Raw genomic sequence first — 17,511 nt, forward strand, 5'->3', positions numbered from 1 at the left:
CCCCAGACCAGCTTTTTTGAGTTTGGAGGAATTTTGAAGTTGTTGCTTTACAGAAACTATGATCTTGCTGGAATGATCCTCTGGGGTCAACATGCTGCAATTTCTTCCTTGTTCCTTTCTCCCCATGCCTGCCTCACCCTTCGCAAGAACTTTCCTCTTTGAGGGGCATTGGATAGAAATGGCAGTCTCCTCTCACCCTCTGCCGGGCTCTCCCCACTGAGAGAGGAAATGTGAGATGATGAGAGTCCCCCATCTGCCAGTCCACGTCACTTGGCTGCGAGAATTAGTTGATGAATTTGCTGCTCACGTGTGGCCAGTTTCTCGTGTGATCTCAGTGGATCCAAGTTCTACCACATCTCTGTGGATGCGAGTTAGGTTAGATAACTATTGCTCTGCAAATCTCACTCTCCCCTAGCAGATTTACCTAAGTCTGCATTAAAAAAATTTTTTTTTTATTGGGGTATAGTTGATTTACAATGTTGTGTTAGTTTCAGGTGTACAGCAAAGTGAATCAGTTATACATATACATATATCCACTCTTTTTTTAGATTCTTTTCCCATAGAGGCCATTACCAAGTATTGAGTAGAGTTCCCCGTGCTATACAGTAGGTCCTTATTAGTTATCTATTTTATATATAGTGGTGTGTATATGTCAGTCCCAATCTCCCAGTTTATCCCTGCCCCCCACCTTACCTCCTGGTAATCATAAGTTTGTTTTCTATATCTATAACTCTATTTCTGTCTTGTAGATAAGTTCATTTGTACCCTTTTTTTAGATTCCACATATAAGTGATATCATATGATATTTGTCTTTCTCAGTCTGACTTACTTCACTTAGTATGATAATCTCCAGGTTCCATCCATGTTGCTGCAAATGGCATTATTTCATTCTTTTTTATGGTCGAGTAATATTCTGTTGTATATATGTATCACATCTTCTTTATCTATTCTTCTGTCAGTGGACATTTAGGTTGCTTCCATGTCCTGGCTATTGTAAATTGTGCTGCAGTGATCATCGGAGTGCATGTATCCTTTCGAATTATGGTTTTCTCCAGGTATATGCCCAGGAGTGGGATTCCTGGATCATATGGTAGCTCTATTTTCAGTTTTTTAAGGAACCTCCATTACATTCCCACCAACAGTGTAGGAGGGTTCCCTTTTCATCACACCCTCTCCAGCATTTATTATTTGTAAATTTTTTGATGATGGCCATTCTGACTGGTGTGAGGTGATACCTCATTGTAGTTTTGATTTGCATTTCTCTGATGATTAGTGATGTTGAGCATCTTTTCATGTGCTTTTTAGTCATCTGTATTGTATGTCTTCTTCGGAGAAATGTCTGTTTAGCTCTTCCACCCATTTTTTGATTGGGTTTTTTTTTGATATTGAGCTGCATGAGCTGTTTGTATATTTTGGAGATATACATTTTAAGGGAAGATGTAGATACATTTTAAGGGAAGATGTAGAAACCATACTGGACTCCGGTCCAAGTAATTATTTCTGATACATATCTGTTAGATATTAAAAATAAGTTTGATCCCTCTTCCACTCTTGCGTCCATGTGTCAATTGGCTCAGCAATCAAAGTCTGGACTACGACCAACACCCTCTTTGGCCATTCCAGCTCTGAGGGCTCATTCTAGCTCTTCCACCTGCTCATTCTAACCTAACCCCATTCCAACCTTCATTTGTTTGGTCTTGGAAACAAAGAGGTGGGGTCTGTTCTCTCCCGTCCCAAACTTATTTGTGCTGAGGCCACACGATGGTGGTCCACGTTGATGGCACTGAAAGAGCGAGCACGGCCCAACCCTGCTTCCTCCCTCTGTTTATACTTTTGTCCACTTGGAAGGCATTTGCCAGGGAAGAAAAGCCATGCATTCTTGGTCTAATTTATAGGGCACTGTTAAGCAGATGGCATAAGTGGTTTATTTTTAAGGAGGTTATTACTGGTCACAAAATTTCAAGTCAGCTATTTGCAGGGAACCCTGATGAAGGAGGCCCCTGTTTGTGGCGTCCACCCTCCAGAGCATCTGACAGAGGGCTTACTGTGCTTTTGCACCCAACCACATTTAATCCATTTATAAGACCCCTTTGTGTGAGATCCCATACCAGAGGAAATTAATGTAGGATATTGCAAACAGCTTTTAAGAATGTCTTTTCTATAGAAGAACTGTGTCGTTCTGAGAGCAAAGTGGGCTTTTTTTCCCCCACATTGTTATGACTTGACATCTCCGATGTGGAGTGTTTCCAGCCAGTTATGATAAGAAAAGGCTGGAATTTTCACTCTTGTGAAAACCACAGCAGAAGAAAGCTATTAGATTATCTATTCTCTTACTCTCCTCCTGTAAATGTAAGTGCATTTAATTTGGGGTCCAAGTGTGGGGAAGAGAGGTGACAGCACTTAAAAATTAGGGTATGAAAAATTGAAAGTTCAAGATGACAATGGCTAGTCATGCGGACAACAGAAGATAAACATGTACCTTACACGAAGGAAGATATTTTCTCATCCAGTAGGAAATTTTTAATTTCTGGGAATGAAAACAAAATTTTTAAATTAAAAACTGACACCAGATGCCAACTTTTGGGGTTTTTTGTTTTGTAAGTAGGGCGTTGTGAAGAAAGGAACTACCAACTTCAATTTCCTCATTCCAGAAAATAAGGACAATATGATATAAAGAAAAAGTAAGACATAATCCCATAAAGAACCATTCTTTAATAAAGCAATTTGTATGTAAAATGTCACTATACTGGACGTTGGGGGCTTTTACAACAGACAGTGAACTTACCCTCACTGCTTGGCCCCAGTTCAAGACCTGATGCTGGGAACGCTGCTCTGGGCGTTGGAGCGCATCAGCCGTGAAGTCAGATGACGTGTGGTCAAGTGTATCCCTTGTCGCCAGTGGGTGTGTGACTTTGGGCAACTTATTTCCCCAGCTTTCCATTTCTGCAGATGCACAATATGGATAAGAGTGATACCTACTCTTCATAAGGCTGTTGGGAGGATTACATGAGGTAAGGGAAAGTGGCTGGCGCCTAATGAGTGTGCAGCCCTAGGCAGCTGTTACCAAAGGACTGACGTAGCCCTGTGGACCATTGTGAGGACAGAATACAGAGTTAAAGCAGAGATTTTAAAAGAGCTGACATTAGAGGAGCATGATTTTTTTTGTTTTTGCTTATTTGCTAAAGTCACCTGAATTTTAGCTTTTATGCCTATAAGCGTACCATTTAGTAAATAAAGAGTAGAAATTTGAAAGAAAAGAAGCAATATCTTATGAAGGTAGAGGTGGCTGGTATAGAAAATGGAGTTCATAGAGGCAAAGCTTATTGCTTTTTTTCTTAATTGAAATATAGTTGAGATACCATATTATGTTAGTTTCAGGTGTAGTACATAGTGATTTGACATTTGCACACATTGCAAAATGATCACCAGGATAAGTCTAGTAACCATCTGTCCCAATAAAAAGTCATTACAATATTGTTGACCATATTCCTTATGCTATATTTTACATCCCTGTAACTTATTTATTATATAACTGGAGGTTTATACTTCTTAATCCCCTTCACCTGCTTCACACAACCACCTCTGGCGACCACTGGTTTGTTCTCTGTATCTGTGAGTATGTTTTTGTATTGTTTTGTTTGTTTGCTTTGTTTTTCAGATTCCACATATAAATGAGATCATATGGTATTTGTCTTTCTCCGTCTGACTTATTTCACTTAGCATGGTACCCTCTCGATCCATCTACGTTGTTGCAAATGGCAAGATTTCATTCTATTTTTAATGACTAATATTCCATCATATTTTTATATACCACAGCTTCTTTATTCATCTACTGATGAACACTTAGGTTACTTCTGTATCTTAGCTGTTATAAATAATATTGCAATCAACATAGAGGTGCACATATTTTGGGTGCATGTATTTTTTCAAAGTACTGATTTTGTTACCTTTGGGTAAATATCCAAAAGTGAAATCTCTGGCTTGTATGGTAGTTTTATTTTTAGTTTTTTTTAGGAGCCTCTATACTGTTTTACATAGTGGATGCACCAATTTACAATCCCACCAAAGTGCAAAGGTTCCTTTTTCTCCACATCCTTGCCAACACTGGTTATCTGTTGTCTTCTTGATGACAGCCATTCTGATAGGTGGTATCTCATTGTGGTTTCGATTTGCATTTCCCTGATGATTAGTGATAGTGAGCATCTTTTCACGTGTCTGTTGGCCATCTGTATGTCTTCTTTGTTTTCCCAGCACCACTTATTGAAGAGGCTATCTTTTCTCCATTGTATATTCTTGCCTCCTTTGTTGTAGATTAACTGACCATAGATGTGTGGGTTTATTTCTGGGCTTTCTATCCTGCTCCATTGATCTATATTTCTGTTTTTGTGCCAGTATCACACTGTTTTTATTACTGTAGCTTTGTAGTATAGTCTGAAGTCAGGGAGCCTGATTCCTCCAGCTTTGTTTTTCTTTCTCAAGATTGCTTTGGCGATTTGGAGTCTTTTGTGTTTCCATTACAAATTAAAAAATTTTTGTTCTAGTTCTTTGTAAATGGGATTGTTTCCTTAATTTCTATTATTTCTTCAAATACATTCTCTGCCCTTTTTTTCTTTCTCTCTTCTCCTTCTGGGACCCCAGTAATGTAGATGTTTACTTGATGTTGTCCCCAAGTTCTCTTAAACTATCTCATTTAAAAAAAAATTTTTTTTTCTTTTTCCTGTTTAGCTTGGGTGATTGCCACTACTCTGTCTTCTGTTCCTCTGTATCATCTAATCTACTGTTGATATTTTTCTTTCTACAGTATTGCTTATTTTAGTTATTGTATTCTTTGGTTCTGTTTGTTTCTTCTTTATATTTTCTAACTTTGTTGGAATTCTCACTGTGTTCATCCATTCTTCTACCAAGTTCATTGAACATCTTTATGATCATTACCTTGAACTCATATTGGATAGATTGCTTGTCTCCACCTTGTTCAGTTCTTTTTCTGAGGTCATGTCTTGTTCCTTTGTTTGGGACATATTCCTCTGTCTCCTCATTTTGCCCAATTCTCTTGTTTATTTTTATGTGTTAGGTAGGTCAGTTATGTTTCCTGATCTTGGAGAAGTGGTCTTAACATAGGAGATGTCCTACGGGGCCCAGCAGCGCACTCCTCTCTGGTCAGAAGAGCTATATGCACTAAGGGTGCCCCCTATCTGGGCTGTGTGTGCTCTTCTGTTGCAGGCTGACTACTGTGGGTGCTCTGATAGGTGGAGCTGGCTCCTGACCTGGTTGGCTATAAGGCCCTGCCTCGTGAAGTTGCTACAGGCCTGCTGTGGGATGGAGTAGGCTTCCTGCATGGTTGGCTGTGCAGCCTGGATGTGCTTCTGCTGGCCTGCTGGGTCCCACGTAGCTGGCTGCATGGCCTGGAGGCACATGGCTGCTGCAGGCCAACTGGTGGGCAGGGTAAACCCCTGGTGCCAATAGGCTGGAGGGAGGATTCCAAAATGGCACTTGCCAGCACCAGTATCATCATGGTAGAACAAGCTCCCAAAAATGTCTGTTGCCAGTGTCACTGTCCCCAGGGGGAGTCCCAGTTGCCTCCTGCTTCTCTGGGAGGCTCTTCAAGATCAGTAAGTGGGTCTGACCCAGCCTCCTTCCCAACTACTGCCTCTCTTCTGGGTCGCAGAGCAGGTGAGATACTATGCACATCCTTTAAGAGTGGAGTCTCTGTTTCCTATGGCCTTCTGGTTTAGGAGTAAACATAAGCTCCACTGATTCTCAAAGCAAGATGTTCTGGGGGCTCATCTTCCCAATGTAGGACTCCGATGTGGCGATCAGACCCCACGCTCCTTGTGAAGAACCTCTGCAGTTGTGATATTCCTCCCGTTTGTGGGCCGCTGACCCCAGGGGTGTGGTTCAGACTATACTGTATCTCCACCCCTTATACTCATCTCGCATAGCTCTTCCTTTATATCTTTAGCTGTGGAAATCTTTTCTGCTAGTCTTCAGGTTGTTCTCAAAGACCGTTGCCCTGTAAATAACTGTAATTTTGGTGTGCCCATGAGAGGAGCTGAGTCCAGGGTCTTCTTACTCTGCCATGTTGGGGAAGCTCCAAAGCCTATTGCTTCTTAAGCAGAGAGACAGAAGATCTTGGTAACAAACACAATCTGGTCTCTGAGAGCTGTTGTTCTCTGTGGTCAGTTAGAGATAGCTCAGTGTCCCCTTCAACCCTTAGATGCAGGAATGTTCCCCCCATCACTTATTTTCTTTCTCTTGTTCTGATTTTGTCATCATTTGTCAACTTCTGATTAATAACTTGGCTTTCCCGATTCTTTTGCCTAGATCCTCATTCTCCCCCAGCCTCCATCCTTCCCCTGACAAACTCTTCTTCATCCTTCAAGATATCCTCTTTGAAAAAGATTTCTCTCTGTCATTTCCCTAATTCTTTTACACCAAATTTTAATTTTAAAAAATTATCTTTTTTCTTTTTTTTCCATAAAATTGTGAGCTCCTGACAGGCAGGGGTGGCATTCTTATATTACTGGGAAGAGTTACCCTCTTTCCCAGGTGCCAAATCCAGTACAAAATATGTACTTAATAAATACTTGTGGGGCTTCCCTGGTGGCGCAGTGGTTGAGAGTCCACCTGCCGGTGCAGGGGACATGGGTTCAAGCCCTCATCCAGGAGGATCCCACATGCCGCAGAGCAGCTAGGCCCGTGTGCCACAACTGCTAAGCCTGCTCTCTAGAGCCTGCGAGCCACAAATACTGAGGCCCGTGCACCTAGAGCCTATCTCCACAACAAGAAAGGCCACTGCAATGAGAAGCCCGCGCACTGCAACAAAGAGTAGCCCCCGCTTACCGCAACTAGAGGAAGTCTGCGCACAGCAACAAAGACCCAACGCAACCAAAAATAAAATAAATAAAATAAAAATAAATAAATACATAAATAAATACTTGCGGACTGAATATTGAATAAACACATTGAATGAGTGAAGGTCAATTTGTAGGTGAACAAGTGTTAGCCAGTGTGTTGTATCAGAGTAATGTGGATGAGCCATTTCTGGGGGAAAATGTTGATGTAGTTTTAAACTGATGTGACAAAAGGATTTTCTTAAAGGGAAGAAGTCACTTAACACCAACCAAACAATTACAACAACAGCAAGTCACATTTATTGAGTGCTTACTGTATGCTGACATTTGTTAAAGTGACTTATATGCATCATCTTCTTAAACTTTTTTAGTAATCCCATGAGGTTGTATTTTTTTTAAATAAATTTATTTATTTATTTTTGGCTGCATTGGGTCTTAGTTGCTGTGTGCAGGCTTTCTCTAGTTGCAGTGAGGGGGCTACTCTTCGTCATGGTGTGTGGGCTTCTCATTGCGGTGGCTTCTCTTGTTGCAGAGTATGATGCGTGGGCTTCAGTAGTTGTGGCTCGTGGGCTTCGTTGCTCTGCGGCATGTGGGATCTTCCTGGACCAGGGCTCGAACCCGTGTCCCCTGCATTGGCAGGTGGATTCTTAACCACTGCACCACCAGGGAAGTCCCAACCATGAGATTGTTGTTATCATCCCCATTTTACAGATGAGGAAACTGAGGTTTAGAAGGGTTGAGTAAAATCTCACAGATCACACAGGTGCTGAGTAGTGGAGCTGGGCCTTGAACCCAAGCTCATGTGCCCATTCCACCATTATTGCCAAGTTATATCCATCACCCTGAATAGTACCCTCAAAAGCAGTGGAGAACACACCATAGAATTTGAACAGTCTCCAAGGCATGCTTTCACAAAAGTATTACACTTCAAAGGAACATGTCTTTAGAAATACATGGAACAACTAAAGATATTCTGAAAGTTTGCTGATGGGTGAAATTATATATTTGGGTACTTGAGAAGACTTTTAGATAGGGATGAAATTAATTTTGAGAATAATTTATATTGCACTAGGCAACAACTGAGTGAAAAATAAAACAGATACAAATATGGGGCATGCAAAAAAAAATTGTGGAAAATTCAACCTAAACAACCCTAATTAATTAGTATCTGAAGAGCTCAAACCCTCTATGAATCTTACCTTGTGGCAAAGGAACCAATGCCCAATTGCAGAAATGTGAAGTTGTCACATTCTTTCATGAGTGAAATGCAGAAAATGGATTCAGTTCAGGTCTTTTCATGAAAGATCTAGTTTTTTTTCTTTTCCCACAAAGTTAAACTTAGCAAACAGTTTTTTTCTCCTTAGGAATTTCTTCACTAAAGGACTATTAGCAAGCTTTTCAAAGTCTGTATTAATGAAAACACATTGCTTAATTACACCACTAATTACAGTCTTCTAGTAATTCCAAAGTCTAAGAGACACCTATTAACTTGAAACTCAACACAATTTAGAAAATAAACCACAGTGAAATATTCTGGAAGAATAAAAGTACTTTGCTACAAATCCTTTTGACCTCTTATCATCCCTTTAATGTTCGCCAACTTTCTTGAAGACTGGGTTTGTGTTGACTGTTACTTTCATGTTGTCCGCATTTCCCAGCAGTGGTTGAACCGGATTGAATTCTCAACTGTTCAGAACTGATCCAAATATTGGTTTCCTTTGAAGTCAGTTTTAACTGTGCTTTTGGAATAGCAGAAGAGGATCAGGACTCTTTTCCCAACTTCGTTAACCATAGCTGATTGTGGCTTATTTTAATGTGCAACACCTGCCTTTTTGATTTTTAAAGCTATTCCAATGAGCCAAGAGTCTGACTTGCTTGAACAGAGAAAGACAAATACTATATGATATCACTTGTGTGTGATATCTAAAAACCCTGAACTCATAAGAACAGAGAGTAGAAGGGTGGTTACCAGGGGCTGGGAATTGGGGAATTGGAGAGATGTTGTTCAAGGTACAGATTTGCAACTAGTAGATAAATAGGTTCTGGAGATCTAATGTGAGTGATTATAGTCAACAGTGCTGGATTATAAACTTGAAAGTTGCTAAGAGACCAAATCTTAATTGTTCGCATTACAAAAAAGAAATGATAATTATGGGATGTGATAGAGATGTTAGCTAACGCTAAGGTAGTAATTATATTGCAATATATAAATGTATCAAATCAACATGTTGTACACCTTAAATGTATACAATGCTATTTATCAATTGTATCTCAAAAAATTAAGTAAAAAATTAAAAGAGTCTGACTGGCTTGACATCTGTTATGTGATATGGCAAAGTGTGATTTTAACCTTTAAAGACAAGAGGATACTCTTTATCCTCTACCATCCTAATTCTCTGGGGGAAAAGATTAATTGCAAGGGGATAAGTGTGCTGCCTGTAATTATGTGGTATGTGTAAGAAAAGGCTAGGTCAAGTGCCCCAATACAGCTTCTTTTATGAAACAAGACCTGACCTGAGTGGATAAAAAGCAATGGTGGGAATTAGATCAGGGAAAGAAATCAACCCAGATGTCACTACATTTTATTATGAAAGTAACAATAGAATGGAATCACTTTTAAAAAACTTTAGAAACAACCTACACTTATTCTCAGTTAAGACTCCTTATTGGTCCCTGGTTGAACTTTAGAAAGATTTAAGCTGAAAGAGACCAAGTGTTCAGCACGCACCAGTGAAATTCTCCTTAATTTAATGATCAGAGAAGAATAGGATCAGAAGAAGGTTAGATGTAGCATCAAATCCTTAAAAAAAAAATCTTAAAAGGCCACACATTGTCACATCAACTAGGACTAGGTATAACACTGATTTCTTTCAACAGAATTGAGTAAATATTTGACCTCCAATGTCATTATGGTTAATGTATATTCTAGACCTCAGAGGACACTGAGACGGAAGCTTTGCTTTCTGATTGGCTCCCTAATAGCCTTTGCTTGCTTGGGAAAGACTGATAATATACTGTGTCCTTAACTTAGTGCAGTTCAACTCTTAGCTGTTCAAGAGATAAAACAGTAATGATCTCATCCTTTGATGATTTAAGTTCATGTGATTTGTAAATCAGTACATAGTAATAACCTCTGGGTTAACTATTAACTCTCTGAAAATATTCAGGATTAATATCATTCCTTTATTTAATTCTGAAAAGATTGAGATGTAGTTGGTGCACATACATGAATGTCCCATAGAATAAAAGATGACAATTACACTAATATTTCTAGAACTTGTATCTCTTGCAATTCCCTATAAGGATGCAGCAAACTCCCCCACGTTAAATTACTCATTTTGATAACTATGTGAGAAGAAGAGGCCCAGATGGTATTTCTGAGAATGGCATCAAAAGCAATTTAAAATGCTCATTGGCAACATATCGCATATTTATGTGTGAGTGGAGAGTCATCTTTTGGCTACATTAATGCTGCAAAAATAAACACACTTTGGTCTCTGATGCAAAGTTTAAAGTTCTCATGGCAATATCTGTTTCTTTCACTTTGCTTACCAGATACAATAAAATAGTCAACATTTATCTGTCAACTGCATGTGTTAAACACCCACTGTGTGTTTAGTATCAGGTGCTATGGAGCCTTATAGAGAAAGACATTCAAGGACTTTATACTTTAATGGGGGGGAAGGAGAAACCCAAATGTGTACATGTAAACAAGCATGGCTGGAGATGTATAAACATACACACAATCCTGACCATCTGTGCAAAGGTGGAAACTGACTGGAAGGATAAATGTGGGTGGGTGGAGGGAGTGAAGCAGCTGAAATGAGGTGAGTCTTGTTTTGTGAAGGCTGCGTTGGGGTCGAACGGAATGTGTTTTACATCTCTCAAAAAGTTGAGAAGTAATATACATAACAAGAACGGAATTTTTCATTCCATTTTTGGTGCAGCGGGTAGGGGTCTATGGGATTTGAGAGAGGACTGGGTTGAAGTGAGAGAAACACCCATGGCAGTGATTTTCAAAGTGTGGTCCTGAGCACCAGCATCAGCATCACAGGGGCAATTATTAGAAATATAAATTCTCAGGCCCCACCCCAGACTTCCTGACTCAGAAACTCTGGGAGTGGTCCAGCCGTCCATGTTTCCACACGCCTGCCAGGCATTCTGATGGTCCCCCAACTGAGGAACGCTGCTCTGTGAGGTGGTTCTGAGGCTGGAGCAAGAGTAGTATCTCTGAAGTAGCAGGTCCAGAGGCCAGCAGTGTCTGTAGGAAGGTTCTAGAAACAAGCAGCTGGTGAGGAGGGGCAGCTGGTGAAGGCCTCAGAGCTCTCTGGCGGGAACTCCACGAGGCTGCACTGGAGCCCTCTGAACTGTGTCAGAGCCGCGATTCTGAGTTAATGTCTTCAGAGAATTCTAACTTTTGCATTTCCTGACTTTTTTGAGCGTGTTGAGTGTTGTAATGCCGTGAGGCTTTTAAATGTAATTTCCTTTGCTTTTAAGGAAAAGTTGAGATGGGGGGAGGGGGTTTTTAGGGGTTGGGTGGTGGCTGGTAGTGAGATGGTAAAAATGGGGAAACTGTTTTCAAAGGGAATAAAGCTTCAGCAAAATTATTCTGTAAAGATATTGCTGCAAAGCCTGTATACCTTTACCGAAACATGATAAGATAATAATAATAAAAGCTAATATTTAGCTCTTATGATGTGGCAGGCATATTCTAAAGTATTTACGTATGTTGATCCATTAATCCTCAGAACAAGTTCTGGGGTAGGGCCTGTTATTGTTGCCATGTGTTAAAAGAGGCAACTATATCTCAGAGTGGTTAAGACACTTGCTCAGGGTTACACAGCTAGAGCTGGGACTGGAACCCCAGCTTTCAGACTGTGTTTTTAGCCGGTATACTATGTTATACTGCAAGAACTTAAACACTGCATGACAACTATTTCTATTTTGAAAGATTTCTGTGACTCATTGTTCTAAATTGTTTGGCTTTTGAGAATTAGGCTTCAGGGCCTGATGACTTTCTTATTTAATTTTCTGGTTGGCCAGCCGAGTATTTCGTGAGTCTAGCCAGTTCTCACAGAAGGTAGCCAAACCTGACTTCTGGGTAGAGTAAATCAGTTACAAAAAAAGGTTAGGCTCAGTGCCAGAGCAAAGCTTGGAAAGATTCTAGAACCCAGAAACTCCTAAAAGACCTGGGTTCCCCTCTGAGGACATGGAGTGTGGGTTCCATGGGGTGGAGGGAGCTAGAGGGAGGAGAAAGGAAGGACTCAGTCAGTTTGTTTGTTTGTTTTTTTTAGTTGTTTCTGAGATTTACGTTTTAAAGTAATAACTAGAATTATGACTTATAACATTAAACCAGAACATATAAAATTTTTAGAAATTTCATGTAATATAGTGGCCTTCATTATGTTGAGGTAGGTTCCCTCTGTGCCCACTTTCTGGAGATTTTTTATCATAAATCGCTGTTGAATTTTGTCTAAAGCTTTTTCTGCATCTACTGAGATGATCATATGGTTTTTATTCTTCAGTTTGTTAATATGGTGTAGCACATTGATTGATTTGCATATATTGAAGAATCCTTGCATCCCTGGGATAAATCCCACTTGATCATGGTGTGTGATCCTTTTAATGTGTTGTTGGGCTCTGTTTGCTAGCATTTTGTTGAGGATTTTGCATCTATAGTCATCAGTGATATTGGTCTGTAATTTTCTTTTTTTGTAGTATTTTTGTCTGGCTTTGGTATTAGGGTGATGATGGACTCATAGAATGAGTTTGGGAGTGTTCCTTCCTCTGCAATTTTTTGGAAGAGTTTGAGAAGGATGGGTGTTAGCTCTTCTCTAAATATTTGATAGAATTCACCTGTGAAGCCATCTGGTCCTGGACTTGTGTTCGTTGGAAGATTTTTATTAACAGTTGCAATTTCATTACTTGTGATTGGTCTGTTCGTATTTTCTATTTCTTCCTGGTTCAGTCTTGGAGGGTTATACCTTTCTAAGAATTTGTTCATTTCTTCCAGGTTGTCCATTTTATTGGCATAGAGTTGCTTGTAATAGTCTCTTAGGATGCTTTGCATTTCTGCGGTGTCTGTTGTAACTTCTCCTTTTTCATTTTGAATTTTATTGATTTGAGTCCTCTCCCTCTTCTTCTTGATGAGTCTGGCTAATGGTTATCAATTTTGTTTATCTTCTCAAAGAACGAGCTTTTAGTTTTATTGATCTTTACTATTGTTTTCTTTGTTTCTATTTCATTTATTTGTGCTATGATCTTTACGATTCCTTTCCTTTTGCTAACTTTGGGTTTTGTTTGTTCTTTTTTCTCTAGTTCCTTTAGGTGTAACATTAGATTGTTTATTTGAGATCTTTCTTGTTTCTTGAGGTAGGCTTTTATAGCTATAAACTTCCCTCTTAGAACTGCTTTTGCTGCATCCCATAGGTTTTGGATCGTCGTGTTTTCCTTGTCACTTATCTCTAGGTATTTTTTGATTTCATCTTTGATTTCTTCAGTGATCTTTTGGTTATTTAGTAACGTATTGTTTAGCCTCCATGTGTTTTGTGTTTTTTACTTTTTTTCCCTGTTTATCATTTCTACTCTCATAGCGTTGTGGTCAGAAAAGATGCTTGATATGATTTCAATCTTCTTAAATTTACTGAGGCTTGATTTGTGACCCAAGATGTGATCTATGCTGGAGAATGTTCTGTGGGCGCTTGAGGAGAAAGTGTAACCTGCTGTTTTTGGATGGAATGTCCTATAAATATCAATTAAATCCATCTGGTCTATTGTGTCATTTAAAGCTTCTGTTTCCTTATTTATTTTCATTTTGGATGATCTGTCCATTGGTGTAAGTGATGTGTTAAAGTCCCCCACTATTATTGTGTTGATGTCGATATCCTCTTTTATAGTTGTTAGCAGTTGCCTTATGTATTGAAGTGCTCCTATGTTGGGTGCATATATATTTATAATTGTTATATCTTCTTCTTGGCTTGATCCCTTGATCATTATGTAGTGTCCTTCCTTGTCTCTTGTAACATTCTTTATTTTAAAGTCTATCTGATATGAGTATAGCTACTCCAGCTTTCTTTTGATTTCCATTTGCATGGAATATCTTTTTCCATCCCCTCACTTTCAGTCTGTATGTGTCCCTAGGTCTGAAGGGGGTCTCTTGTAGACAGCATACAGATGCGTCTTCTTTTTGTATCCAATCAGCAAGCCTGTGTCTTTTGGTTTGAGCATTTAGTCCATTCATGTTTAAGGTAATTGTCAATATATATGTTCCTATGACCATTTTCTTAATTGTTTTGGGTTTGTTTTTATAGGTCCTTTCCTTCTCTTGTGTTTCCCACTTAGAGAAGTTCGTTTAGCATTTGTCGCAGAACTGGTTTGGTGGTGCTGGAGTCTCTTAGCTTTTGCTTGTCTGTAAAGCTTTTGATTTCTCCTTTGAATCTGAATGAGATCCTGGCTGTGTAGAGTAATCTTGGTTGTAGGTTCTTCCCTTTAATCACTTTTACGTATATCATGCCACTCCCTTCTGGCTTGTAGAGTTTCTGCTGAGAAATCAGCTGTTAACCTTCTGGGAGTTCCCTTGTATGTTATTTTTCGTTTTTCCGTTACTGCTGTCAGTAATTTTTCTTTGTCTTTAATTTTTGCCAATTTGATTACTATGTGTCTCGGCATGTTTCTCCTTGGGTTTATCCTGTATGGGACTCGCTGCACTTCCTGGACTTGGGTGGCTATTTCCTTTCCCATGTTAGGGAAGTTTTCGACTATCATCTCTTCAAATATTTTCTCTGGTTCTTTCTCTGTCTCTTCTCCTTCTGGGGACCCCTATAATGCAAATGTTGTTGCTTTTAATGTTGTCCCAGAGGTCTCTTAGGGTGTCTTCATTTCTTTTCATTCTTCTTTCTTTATTCTGTTCCGCAGCAGTGAATTCCACCATTCTGTCTTCTGGGTCACTTATCCATTCTTCTGGCTCAGTTATTCTGCTATTGATTGCTTATAGTGTAGTTTTCATTTCACTTATTGTATTGTTCATCTCTGTTTGTTTGTTCTTTAATTCTTCTAGGTCTTTGTTATGCATTTCTTGTATCTTCTCTATCTTTGCCTCCATTCTCTTTCCGAGGTCCTGGATCATCTTCACTATCATTATTCTGAATTCTTTTTCTGGAAGATTGCCTATCTCCACTTCATTTAGTTGTTTTTCTGGGGTTTTATCTTGTTCCTTCATCTGGTACATAGCCCTCTGCCTTTTCATCTTGTCTCTCTTTCCGTGAATGTGAGTTTTGTTCCACAGGCTGCAGGATTGTAGTTCTTCTTGCTTCTGCTCTCTGCCCTCTGGTGGATGAGGCTATCTAAGAGACTTGATGGGAGGGACTGGTGGTGGGTAGAGGTGACTGTTGCTCTGGTGGGCAGAGCTCAGTAAAACTTTAATCCACTTGACTGTTGATGGGTGGGGCTGGGTTCCCTCCCTGTTGTTGTTTGGCCTGAGGCAACCCAACACTGGGGCCTACCTGGGCTCTTTGGTGGGAGTAATGGCAGACTCTGGGAAGTACGCCAAGGAGTACTTCCCAGAATTTCTGCTGCCAGTGTCCTTGCCCTCACGGTGAGCCACAGCCACCCCCCGCCTCTGCAGGAGACTGTCCAACACTAGCAGGTAGCTCTGGTTCATTCTCCCCTGGGGTCATTGCCCCTTCCCCTGGATCCTGATGCACACACTACTTTGTGTGTGCCCTCCAAGAGTGGAGTCTCTGTTTCCCACAGTCCTGTTGAAGTCCTGCAATCAATTCCCTCTAGGCTTCAAAGTCTGATTCTCTAGGAATTCTTCCTCCCGTTGCTGGACCCCCAGGTTGGGAAGCCTGGCGTGGGGCTCAGAACGTTCACTGCAGTGGGTGGACTTCTGTGGTATAAGTGTTCCCCAGGCTGTTAGTCACCCACCCAGCAGTTATGGGATTTGATTTTACTGTGGTTGTGCCCCTCTTACCATCTCATTGTGGCTTCTCCTTTGTCTTTGGATGTGGGGTATCCTTTTTGGTGAGTTCCTGTGTCTTCCTGTCAATGATTGTCCAGCAGCTACTTGTGATTTTGGTGTTCTCGCAAGAGGGTGTGAGAGCACGTCCTTCTACTCCGCCGTCTTGGTTCCTCCCCAGTCAATTTGTTGATACCATTTTCATTGGTGAAGTGCATTGGCTTTGGGGTTGGATGACGGCTTGAGTTTGAGGACCGATTCATTCCCTTGCTAGATGTGGAAACCTACTGCTATGCCTCAGTCTTCCTCACTTATGAAACACAGGTAGTATTATTGCTGGCCTTAGTGTTGTTTAGAGGAATAAATAAACAGTACACTTAAAGTTCTTTAAACAGTGCCTGGCATAGAGCAAGCACCAAATAGGTGTCAATTCTTATCCTTCTTGTTTACTGACCTCCTGCTACCTGCCCGGCACTGTTCTACAATCTTTTGAGAACACTGATGACCAGGTACCACTATTTTTCACATCAGCACTAGGACTTAGGTATCTCCCATTTTGCAGGGGAGGAAACTGAGTCTCAGTGGGGTCATTTGCCCGAGGTGACACAAGCAGGGAGTGGCACAGTGAGGCTTTAACTGGGGTATGCCTGAGCCCATGGCTTGGTGGCACTGCTGTTGTACCTCCCACAGGCAGCCGTTGTGCTGACATTCACCCCCACTGGATTGAAAGAATTGGCTCTGGGCCCCTGGGGAAACTGATACTGAATTACTGCTTTATTCATGCTTTTAAAAGCTGGGTTTGAAGTGGCTTTTAATCACTTTCCTCAAACTTTTACCACTGTGGAAATCCTCCCAATTTGTTGTCTTATGGATACATCAGCAGAAGAACTGTTTGATGGGACCTGTGATTTGCTTGTGGTTTTCCAGCCACCATGTGATGGATAAGTGGTTTGAATCACAAATGCATGGGACTTCCTCTGCAGAAACGAACGTAGATGCCACAGTCACATTCCCTGACACTTCTCACCCTTGACATTGCACTGTCACTAACACATTGGCATCATAAACTTGGCGCTCTCTGTCCATTGTCTACATACGAAGGAGCAGCTGGTCCAGATGAGGAGAGAGGTCTACTATGACCTCTGACCTCTTCCCAAGCCTGGGCTGCTGTCAAGGTCATTGCCAGGCATAGCACTCAACTTCCTGTTGCTGTAAATTTAATTTATTGTTCTCTGACTAGTCCCGCAACAGGTTTGGACTTCTTTAGTAGATTGTTTTCTCCCCTTGGTGCCTTACTGTGTCTGTGTCAGACAAGGCAGGGAAGTATTGGGGACCCCAAAATAGATGCCCTGGATGTGAGAGACTGAAATTCAAGTGGTATATTTAATGGGCATTTAGCTCATATCTGTGCATGTTTTACTGCTATTTACACAGAAAATCTTTTGACTTTATAATATTTACTTTAAAGTATACTGTATGCCAAGAAAATACAGAAGCAAGAAGCAAAATTCACAGTACCAGTGACTACATAAACCTAGAAACAGAGACAGTATTTGACTTTTCGTTATCAGGTTGAAACATATAAAATTGCCAATACAAAATATTTTTGACCTCTAAAAACAGAATGCCCCTTGGGAAACAAAGGAGTTAAAATTAGATGAGAAAAAAGATTTAAAAATATGAAAATGAAAGCCCCCCCCCCCC

This window comes from Neophocaena asiaeorientalis, unplaced genomic scaffold (genome assembly GCF_003031525.2).
Source record: "Neophocaena asiaeorientalis asiaeorientalis breed wild unplaced genomic scaffold, Neophocaena_asiaeorientalis_V1.1 scaffold449, whole genome shotgun sequence".
NCBI classification, from domain to species: Eukaryota; Metazoa; Chordata; class Mammalia; order Artiodactyla; family Phocoenidae; genus Neophocaena; species Neophocaena asiaeorientalis.